The sequence below is a fragment of the Halichoerus grypus genome, chromosome 9 (genome assembly GCF_964656455.1).
Source record: "Halichoerus grypus chromosome 9, mHalGry1.hap1.1, whole genome shotgun sequence".
In the NCBI taxonomy this organism is placed as follows: domain Eukaryota; kingdom Metazoa; phylum Chordata; class Mammalia; order Carnivora; family Phocidae; genus Halichoerus; species Halichoerus grypus.
Window position 1 is genome coordinate 29391670 of NC_135720.1, and position 10612 is coordinate 29402281.

General features: G+C 40.6%; 1 long non-coding RNA gene across 1 annotated transcript; it reads left to right on the plus strand.

Annotated features, from left to right (window-relative positions):
- Window positions 1–6845: 6845 nt before the first annotated feature.
- Window positions 6846–8317, plus strand: LOC118539108 (uncharacterized). Its single transcript, XR_013440895.1, has 2 exons — window positions 6846–7014; window positions 7788–8317. It is a non-coding gene; the product is annotated as an uncharacterized LOC118539108 (long non-coding RNA).
- Window positions 8318–10612: the final 2295 nt, after the last annotated feature.

The following is a 10612-nucleotide window of genomic DNA, read 5'->3' on the forward strand; positions in this document are numbered from 1 at the left end:
ATTATATTTTTATCAAAGATTCCTATATCATACCCCGGGTGGGTGGAAGGCATCCCAAGAGAGAGGACCTCTGAGCTTTAATCTCTGATCTTCCCTTTCTTACTTACACTGAAGACATTGTATAATTTCTTTTCAAGACCGCCTTTTGATGTATGGAGGGGGTTGCACTGAATTTCAAGGGAGTGTCCTAATTCTTTCCCTTAACTGGAATCTCATGGTAAGGATCAAAACCTGATTTCTTCTTTATGCTAATGGGGTGCTGGAAGTTAGCCCTCAGTTTGCTTATCCCATTCTCTAGAGGGACTAGGTTACAGCGAGGATCTGCTGAAGGGGGAAGATGAATCCTACTACACAATACAGCCTTCTATGCTTGAGGATTGCTTTCTGTACCCATCCAGCACGGCCAACTCATGCCACCTAAAACTGTTTGGAATGGGTGAAGATTAGCATGGATCCATGTGATCTAATCACACCTGTAACATTTGTTTGGTAATTTGCTTGTGATGGAAACTGACTTCTGAGCAGTGGTTCATAATCCTGGCTGTTCAGCAGAATCAAAGGGGAGCTTTGAAAAAGAGATCTTGGTTTAATTGGTGGGTGTGGGGCCCAAGCAGCTCACTAGCTAGCTAGGGATCCAAAACAACAGCAACCATCACAAAAGTCTCCCAGGGTGATTCTAACAAGATTCATTGTTAGAACTAAGGCTCCTTTATCCTGAGTTGATAGTGTGCACTATCCTTTGAGGAGGTCAAGTGAGATTTGTAACTCTAGGTATCCAGGCTTGGAAGCACTGGTCTTGGAAGAGTGATAACTTGTTTGCTTGGGCCAACGCCCTAACGCCACTGGCTCTTGGAAAATCAGGATTAGGCTAAGGGCCCAAGTGAAGAACGAATCGTCTTAAAACAAAGCAGAACTGCTTTCTACAAGGCCGTGGTGAGTTAAAATAATTCTGCTTCCTTGGTCATCCCCCCTGCCTATAAACAGGATGCGGGAGGCTGCAGCAGTAAAAAACGGGAGCGCCAGTGACTGGCGCTGGGTTGACAAGCAGACACATAAACAGAGTCTTGGAGGAAACTGTGTTTACAGCAGCTGAAAGGGAAGCCCTAACCTCCGAAGTGACCGGGGGACTTTGGTGCCTATAAATAGTCAGGTTATTCCCAACATTCGATAATAACTCCTCATCAATAACTTTCTTACAATCTTATGGATTGGAGATTAATCATTAGTTTGACACCTGTTCAGTTCTGTGTTGTGCTTAGAGTTTCTGCAATAACATTACAGATGAAGCCGTATGACTTCCCAGTTTATAAATAGCAGTATGTTTCCAATGACTGACTTCCAACACCTAAACTCTAAAGGAGCATGTGACTGGGGGTGCAAATGTTAACTCATATAACTCCACCTCCTTTGCGAAGGCCAGCATAAAAGGCCCTTAAAAGTGTTCCTGTGTGGGGCACCTGGGTGGCTCAGTTGGTTAAGCGTCTGCCTTTGACTCGGGTCATGATCTCGGGGTCCTGGGATCGAGCCCTGCGTTGGGCTCCCTGCTCAGCGGGGAGCCTGCTTCTCCCTCCCACTCTCCCTCTGCCTCTTCCACCCTCCACCTTGCTCTCTCTCTCTCTCTCTCAAATAAGTGGATAAAATCTTAAAAAAAAAAAAAAAAGTGTCCCTGTGTAACTGATGGTAGTGATTACCCCAGAGAAATGGATTATATTTGTTGCAGAGGAAAGCATAGACTGAGCAATGTCATCTGGCACATATACATATGGATAGATAGATGTATCTATCTACTGTACTTGTTGAAAAATAAACATGTGTGGATTGACTGATGTGTTGTATACATAGAAAGTTGTTGGACTCATAGCTCATTATGTTAATAAGTTGGGTTCCTGGGATACATAACCACCTTCCATTACATTCTAAAGGGAGGTATTAAGAATTTTATTTTAGTGGAAATATGCTATAGGATGTCCCAAATTTCAAAGGTATTAACTTTCATTTTGGGGAAAAAAAAAAAGGTAATATAATTGAGTGGTTAAGATTGACGAGTCTGGAGCCAGACCTCTTGGGTTTAAATACTCACTCCATCACGTAGTAGCTCTGTGTGACCTGGGGCACATGACTTACCATCTCTGTACCTCACCCCATCTGTGAAACAGGATGGTAACGACACTCATGGTACTGTGAGGATGGGATGATTTAATATAATCAAACATCTGGAACAGTACCTGGCACGGTGAGCACTGATAAATAGTGGGTGCTTAGATTCTTGGTCTTTCCAGAGAGAGTTGAATAGTATGAAATGGATTTTGATTGAGCAAGGAACTTGCTGAAACAATCTCTGTTTCTTGAACATATTTTTCTGAAATGACACCTGGCTCAGGGTCAGTGAAATTGTATGCTAAGTACCTGTTCTAAGGAATGGGACTCAGGGGACCCCTGAGACTAGGCCTGTTTGCTTTCCTGTCCGTTTACCTTGTAATTCCTGTGACTTTTGAAGGGGAACAATAATTTCTTTGAACAGAAATCTCTGTTTCCATCTCAAGATGGAAAAAAAAAAGCCCCAAATCTAGTTAAAATAATTTCAGGAAGATTTTCCTTTATATTTGTGATTACCGGCGAATTATATTGCATTTTCTGTTGTAGAAGGTGTTTTCATTGGCATGGAGGACCCTGAGGGACAGAGAGGACATCTGTAGTCAATATCACACACTTCCTGTCATCTGCATGGCTTGATAAGTTTGACTTCTTGGACTGTCTACTCAAAGTGCCCAGGTGAGGCGAAGCTCACTTGTGGACCTTTCTGGAAAGCGGGCCTTACCAGGAGCTCTTCAGGGGCTCTGTGAGTGCCAGTGGCCCAGCTGGATGCTCACAGGTTTGCAGTTGCTAAGCACCAAAAGTGACAAGAGGAAATCATTACCAGGACACAATCCATGGACCCCAAGAGACTGTGGGGAATGTTTCCACACTGAGGCAGTCTGCTGATCTTTCTTAATAAAGGAAATTAAACTGATTAATGATGATACATGAGCTTGGATGCTAGAGAGTAAATGGAAAAGATTTTAATGACATTTGTGGGTTCATATCTGAGGAGGCAGGATAATTAGTTCCATTTTGATTGCCTTTAAGTGACATGGCCGTGGAGTTGAAACTGGAAGGTCCCATTAGTTAGTGCCCATTGTCTAAATAATAATAACAACAAAACCAAAAATGAATTTTTACTGTGTATTTATCACACCCTGGCATGGTTCTGTGCTTAACCTATTAGGTATTACTCACTTAATCCTCACAGCAAGCCCATAAATAATCACTATCAACTCAGGGTCTCAGAGCGTGGGTGGTAGGATATTCCAAGCAGAGGGAGCGCTGCTGGGATTTACTCAAAGGCATAAGATGATTTAGAGATCACAAAATCTGGATGAAATCCAGGTGTTCTGACCCTCTGTCTCATGATCTGGCATTTCTCCAATTAAAGAGTTTCAAAACCAGAAAAGGCTAATAACTCCTGAATATGGAAGTATTTTTATATAAGGCTAATCCTGTTCATCTATTTATTTAGTGCCCTTCCCTGAAACTACCATTTTCTGTCAGTGTATTAAATGCACACAATCTAATTCAAAGGTTTTTTGAAACAAGACAAAAAGATTAGCTTGTTACATGGCTGTGTGCTAATCCCTGAAATTGTGGGGGGGCTTTTCTCTTCACAGGAACTATATCCTGTGAAGAAAAGATTTACATAATCTCTAATACTGCCCTGCAGTCCTGAGTGAATTACATTTTTCCATTATAGTTCTTGCTCCCCCACATTCTCGCCCTGACCCTGAAAAAATAGCCTAATTTTCTACCAAGAAAAGGAGGCCATTAGTTTGTGTCTGGAAACAGTGAAGGAATTACTGAGCTATTTACAAGCTCTGCACATGTGGAATCAATCTTATTTTCCATTGGATGGTTCAAAAATGTATTCAAATTATGCAGTTTTGAAATGCTAAACTCTGGAATTTATTTCTTAATAGAAAGCTTTTTAGGATGGTGTGCCTAATGAATATCCTTTTTAGTGAATTTGAATAACAAATTGTTTATAAGAATACATAAGCCGTCTCAATTTATGTTTTATTTCTGTTTCCTGAAGGTCAGTGCAGGTCTGGTGATGTGTATTACTGCTCCCTCCCTATTGGGGAGGTAATGACTACAAAAAATTAAAAGAAAATCAGGGTAAGGACATTTCCCTCCATTTCATTAGGCTCCTATTTTGATATTTGCACATGCATTGGAAGTCATAACTAGTCATAATCTGATTTCCGTGCTAGGTTTTTCTTAAAGAATATGACACTCCTTAAGTACATTTGGGTTTTTCAATGAGACCTTTGAAGCAATAAACTAAAGGGAAGAAAATGGTTAACATAGAACGGGCTATCTGTAAGAGCTCCTGAGATGAAATACTGCAAAATCTGGTTTAGTTAGGTTAAAATATGCAGATTTTTTAAAGTGAATGAAATGCAAAATGAGATTTCAGTTATGTGCTGAACAAGATCCATATTCCTGGCCCAGTATAAACTTTCCCCATGTGTTTGTAATAATGAGGCCGGAGGTATGAAAGAGACATAAAGGTTGTTGCACGGAATTACTATTAGAATAACAATCTGCATTCCTGCACAGTACCCTCGCATATGTAATTTCTTTTGATCTTTGTAGTAGTGTCACAATTAGGTATTATTATCTCTATTTTACAAATTAGGAAGCTGAGAGAGAATGTAGAGAATAATAGAAAGAGCACAGGGAAGATAGCATGATCCAATTAATGGAAAGAGAACAGTCTTTGGGATCAGAGGAACAGAGTGAAAATCCCAGCTCCACCTCTTCCTGCCTTGATTAGCTGTGGATACATTGTTTAGCCTATTTAAGTCTTATCTGTAAAATGGGATCATTCTATCTATCTCACAGAATTGCGACGAGCACCAAAGTCAATAATGTATTTGGAAGGCCCCACCCTGTCTCGGTTTAGCTGTTTTCTGGAAGATAGGAGTCTCGAAGCCTGGGAGACTCCAAACCCAGTGCTTCATGAGTCTGGGGCTGAGATCTCTTTTCTGCCGCTCATGACATGGAGACAAGCTTTCCTGGGCCCTGTTCCTAAAGCCACAGGAAGCCCCTGCCCAGCGAGGAGCCAAAGTGACCTCTACTCCGGGTAAGAATCACCACCTTCTCGATGCCTTCCCGCATCTGGATCTAGCCATTATTATCCCAAGTAGTAAAAGATCTAGAAATGTCTATGGACAGTAAGAATTACATGGTCCTGCTGCTTATATTTTACAAGCTTTGCTTTTTCGTACTTTGTGGGTACATGTGTTCACCAGCTGTAAGAAACTGCTCTAGCCACGTACCGATTCTTATCACCCCCACCCCGGGTTTACTGGTCTCCCCCGGCCTCCCCCGCGCGCGCGGTGAGGGCTACGTTCCTTTGTGACGTGCGGCGTACGTAGAGCTTTATGGCGCTGGCTACGTCCTTCCGACGTCTGCAAATGAAGACGGCGAGTGGCGCTGGTTACGTTCGCTTCACAAATGCAGAAGTGGAGGAGCAGGGCGGGACACGGTTTGCACCAAATCACACAGAAGCCCAGGACGAAGTGGGAACGGGAGCCCACGGTGCCGACGTCTTGTCCACTTCCCTTCCTCGGCGAGCGAGCCCCATCCGGGCACCTCCTGGGCGTGCAGCGGCATCTTGACTCTTCTGCACGCTCGCAAGTCTATTTTCCAGGGACCCCACCTGCGTGGGCCTCCGCCCACCCCCCAGACAACTTATATTTAGCTCTGAAGACAAGGGTTTGCTTGATCTAGACCGAAATCAAAGGGGAGGCCGGACTGCTGGGGCCTGGAAAGGGGAGGAAGAACCAAAAGAAGTGGCTGTGTAGAAACTACAGGAAAGTCTCTGACCTTGAGGTCCTCAGAGAGAAGGCGTTCTAACCCTGATGATGACAGAGTTGAAATAAAATATAAATGCTTCCAAATATCTGTTGCCAGGAAGCAGATGACATGCTAAATTACATTGCAGATTGACTACTTAATTCAGCGATTTCCTGAGTCAGGAGTTGCCAGAAGAGCCATTTTGTCCTTTCTGGCAAAAAAGCCGCTGGGATTGCTGTCTCCAGTCCTCTTTCCTGTGCTTCCTGCGTAGGAAGGCCTGTTTCCTGCAGAGAGATGCCTGATCAGACAGCACTATTTTAGTAGGCTGGGGACTAGGTAGCAAGTGAGGTCTTTCATTTGATACTTATTTGTGGCCGGCGTGAATGTCAGACACATTGAAGAAGTACAGATCCTTTTAGAAAATGTAAAAGAGCGAATCAAAAGCAAATGAGACCCGGTAAAGGTTCAAGAAGCTGCATGGCCACATTTTCAACTGTTTGGTTTGATTTGATTTGCTTTTTTTTGAAATTTTTAAATTCCTGTACAGTTGACACACAATGTTACATTAGTGTCAGGGGTACAACGTGGTGATTCAACATCTCTGTATGACCATTGTACTATGCTCACAGCCAGTGTTCATCTGTCTGACTTTAAGTGTTTTGGGATGCCTGCTTTATTTTTTTGTGTAGATGACTTTTAGTTTTAGGTTGCTTTTTTTTTCCTTTAAGATTTATTTATTTTAGAGAGAGAGAGTGGGGGTAGGGCCAGAGGGAGAGGAGAGAGTCCCAAGTGAACTCTGCGCTGAGGGAGCAGCCTGACCTGGGACTTGATCCCATGACCCTTGAGATTGTGACCTGAGCTGAAACCAAGAATCGGACACTTCACTGACTGAGCCACTCAGGTGCCCCAATCTTTTTTTTTTTTTTTTTAAAGATTTTATCCATTCATCTGAGAGCGAGAGAGAGAGAGAAGAGAGTGCACGAGCAAGAGGCAGAGGGAGAGGGAGCAGGCCTCCCACCGAGCAGGGAGCCGGATGCGAGGCTTGATCCCAGGACCCCGGGACCATGACCTGAGCCGAAGGCAGACGCCTAACCGACTGAGCCACCCAGGCGCCCCCAGGTGCCCCACTCTTGTTTTAGTCTTAATGCAGTTCTTCAGAACTGAATTTTGAGCGATGGGGTTAATATTTGTGCTGCTAAGGGGTCTGCTGTTGGTGAGGAATGACTTCGAGAAGACAGCCTACCAGGAGACTAGAGCTTTAGGGCTTGCCCCGAGCCAGAGGGGGACTTACAGAATCTGATGGATGAGCTGTTTGTATCCTGGCTTGTAACAGCTGGTCTGGGTTCTTTGAGCCACTGTACCTTCACCTTGTCTCTAAAGGACGTAAAATGGCTGAATAAGATGCACATAATTCAGCAAAGCTAAAGAAATACAAAGGTCAGAATATTTAGACAAAAGCAAAATAAGGGTTGGAAGCAAATTGGAACCACAAATGAATTTGTTCACAAAACATAGAGAGTGAAGATTTATTTCTTCTAATAACTTGTTTGGCATCAATTCCACCTGACCTTGTGTTACTACTGTGTACGTGCCTTGACCACTTAATTAGATCGTTAGTTACTCAAGGGCAAGGCCTCTGTCTTGGGCTCCTTGAATTCCATGTCTTATTCAGAGCCTTACTTGTCATCTGTGCTGCTGAAATATTTGTTAGTATTGATGGTGGCGATTGCGTTTCTTTTCATCCCCAAGGCGCTATATTGGAACCCCCAAAATTGCAATGTCATTAAACACATTGACAATTATTTTGAGAGTTATTTTGGATCACAGAGCATCAATTGGCTTTAAGCAAATTTGGGGTCATTTTGTTGAAGTTTCTAATTTCTGTTTTTTAGGTTTCACTCCAGCATCTGGGTGTTGGTCGGAAAGCTTCCTGTCACTAAATGTTTGTGCAAAAGAAAATGTCCATTGACCATGGAGTGTTGTAGAAGGGATTCCTTCCCTGCAGAGGGAGTGACTTGTTGAATCTACTCATTTTGTAATTTCATATTTTACCGCAACAATGATTTTGCAATTGAAGTGCTACAGTTTATTCTCAGATTTTGTATTTATGTAATTCTAAAGAAAAGAATGTAAAATAAATACTAGATAGATAGCTTTACAGTTTCTGCCCTTGACTTTTTGGGTACTGTCTTCCAGTGTGAGGATTATATAGGTCTGAGGGGTCTCTGGATATATCACCAGCCAGTTTGGGATTTGTTGTCACCTTTTCTTTTTTTTTTTTTTTATTTTTATTTTTTTTTTTTTTTATTTTTATTTTTTAAAGATTTTATTTATTTATTTGAGAGAGAGAGAAAGCACATGAGAGGGGGGAGGGTAAGAGGGAGAAGCAGACTCTCTGCTGAGCAGGGAGCCCGATGCGGGACTCGATCCAGGGACTCCAGGATCATGACCTGAGCCGAAAGCAGTCGCTTAACCAACTGAGCCACCCAGGCGCCCCTGTTGTCACCTTTTCAAAAGCATGCCAAAAAAAAAAAAAAGAGAGAGAGAGAGAAAATCTGAAGCATTCCCTTTGGCTTTTTTCTGATTGCGCTGATGAAAAGTTCAAGGAGAAAGAAGTCAGAGAAATTAACTAAAATGAGATTTTAGTAATATTTTTATTAAAACATGCTAGTCCACTCCATTAATATAGGTAATGAATAACTAGTTCTAGTATATATCAATAATTGATAATTAGTGCATAAAATCTCTAAACAAAATGAACTCACTTTATAAATATGGCATGAATATAAATTTTATTCTGTCTTAATCTGCATTTTGAGCCTCTTTCTCGGTGAATCAAAGTAGTCTAGAAATAGATCATATCATAAAAGATCATCTAGTATATTTAAAGATGACATCCCAAATCACTTTGAGGAGTATTCAAAAACATGATGTCAGGACAGTTGGTTAATTATTTGAATAAAAATCCTGCTAGATTCTCATGTAATATACATAAAATAGATCAAGGTAGATAAAATAGCTATACACTAAAATAAAACTATTAAGGAGCTGAAAGAAAATACAGGTTCTTACTTGTTTGATGTCATGGAAATAAGCTTTCTAAGGGAAAAAAAAAAATGAAACCTCAAAGGGAAGATTGTTACATTTGACGACATAAAGAACCTTTAGAACCTTTGTGTGTCTGTAAAAAATATTAATTGACTTTTAATAGCAGAAAGGCATTTAATATTGGCAGCATATACAACAGACTATGTTACCATCATTATATAAAATACTCTTATAAATCAAATACAAAAAATAGGACAATACCGATATATTGAGTAAAGCTATTAAACAGTTAACTGAAAAAAGAAAATGCACACATGACTAATAAACATCACAAATTCAATCTTTACTCACCAGAGAAATGCAAAAAAAAAAAATCGGTGATATCATTTTTCTCCTATCAAATTATAAGAAAGTTAAAAATTATGATGCTCTGTGTTGTGAGGCACTTTATTCACAGCTGGTAGGGATATAAATAAATATTGCTTTCTGGAGGAATATTTGGAATATATATTTTAAAAGCCTTAAAAATTTGTGCTTTGATCCAGAAATTCTCTTTCTAAGAATATATCCAAAGGAAATAATAAGAGATGTATACAATGATTTAGGTGCAAGTATATTCATTGTGCACTGTGTCTTATGATATAATATTGGGAAAACAACAAAGGTTCAACAATAGGAAAATAATTAAATAAAGTGTGATAGATCGTATCATGGCCTATTTATTATGCACTCTTTAGGAGTTGTGTTCCTAAGAATAATGACAAAATGAAATGCTAATAATACATTCTTAAGTTAAAGAAAAAGCAGGATACAAAACAATGTGATCTGAATATTAGAGGGGGTGGAAAGCACAGGAAAGCAAGAAAAAAGAACGTGTGTGTGTGTATAAATTAAGAAAAACAAAAATAACAACAGGAATAAAAGAAACCAGAAGATAACTATAGGGTTTTTTTTTCTTCCATGCTGAGGGATAATGGATATTTTTAATATTTTAATTTATACTTTTCCCAGTATTTGAAATTTTTATTTTTATAGGCAGAAATAAATCTCACAGTAAATATTTCTTTTTTGTTTGTTTGTTTTGTTTTTGTTAAGAGCACATGGAAACAAATTTTTAGGTGCTGTGGGCGATAAGCTTTCCCAGGGTAGGGTATTGCTATCCCATGACAAACGGGGCTTATCTGTTCTTTCCAGTCAGGACACCAAGAGAGTTTCTGTTCAAGTGCTTCTCCTAAACAATACATTCAACTTAGTGGTTTATAAGGTCAATAAAAGGGTTGGTTAAAAAATGAACCATGTGAAAAGTGAAGCATGGCCAGTGACTAGAGAATGACTCATCCACAATGGGTCTTTTATTCTGTAGACCTTGTTCTCTGTTACTCTGGCTCTTCTCTCACTCATAGTGCAGAGTAATGAGGTAAGTTGGATGGACTCTAGCATTCACACCTTCTGAGCATGCCTGTCCATGGGTGGGTCCATTTCCATGATCGTCAGGGACAGAAGTCTCCTGATGGAGAGCTCATCCAATAGAAATTGCTGCTCAGCACAGCAAGCTTGGCTAGTGTCCTCAGTGTGTATTAATTATTGATCAAAGAGATCTTTTATTCCAGCTCCACTGTGTCTACTGTTCCCATGGGGTTGAAGGTGAGAAGATCTCAGTTAAATGATT